Source organism: Physeter macrocephalus, chromosome 4 (assembly GCF_002837175.3).
Source record: "Physeter macrocephalus isolate SW-GA chromosome 4, ASM283717v5, whole genome shotgun sequence".
In the NCBI taxonomy this organism is placed as follows: Eukaryota; Metazoa; Chordata; class Mammalia; order Artiodactyla; family Physeteridae; genus Physeter; species Physeter macrocephalus.
In genome coordinates, this window is record NC_041217.1 from 82808683 (window position 1) to 82809662 (window position 980).

Here is a 980-nt window from a genome sequence, read left to right on the forward strand (position 1 = left end):
CTCCGCCTGCCGATGCAGGGGACGCCGGTTCGCGCCCCGGTCTGGGAAGATCCCACATGCCGCGGAGCGGCTGGGCCCGTGAGCTACGGTCGCTGAGCCTGTGCGTCCGGAGCCTGTGCTCCGCAACGGGAGAGGCCACAACAGTGAGAGGCCCGCGTACCACAAAAAAAAAAAAAAAAAAAAAAAAGATCGTTCAGTCCATGCCCACAATTCTGTTCCAAATCTGAAGGTCCACACTGATGCTACTATCTTTAATATATGCTGTTACAGTTCATAAATTCTGCTGAGTCTAGCTAAGTACTTTATTTACCTAACAGTAATTATCACAGACAGCTGTACCTTGGAGATATTGCAGGTTTGGTTCCAGACCACCACAAGATAGTATCACATAAAGCAAGTCACACAACCTTTTTTGTTTCCCAGTGCATATAAAAGTTACGTTTACATTATCCTGTGGTCTATTAAGTGTGCATTAGCATTATATCTAAATAACAATGTACATATCTTAATTTTAAAATACTTTATTGTTAAAAAATGCTAACCATCATCTGAGCCTTCAGAGTCTTAATCTTGCTGGTGGAGGGTCTTGCCTCGATGTTGATGGCTGCTGGTGGATCAGGGTGGTGGCTGCTGAAAGCTTGGATGGCTGTGGCAATTTCTTAAAATAAGACAACAGTGAAGTTTGCTGCATCAATTGACTCTTCTTTTCATGAATGATTTCTCTGTAACATGCACTGCTGTTTGATAGCATTTTACCCACAGTAGGACTTCTTTCAAAATTGGAGTCAATCCTCTCAAACCCTGCCACTGATTTATCAACTAATTTTATGTAATATTCTAAATCCTTTGCTGTCATTTCAACAGCCTTCACAAAATTTTCACCAGGAGTAGATTCCAGCTCAAGAAATCACCTTCTGGGAATTCCCCGGTGGTCCAGTGGTTAGGACTCGGCACTTTCACTGCCAGGGACCAGGTTTGAT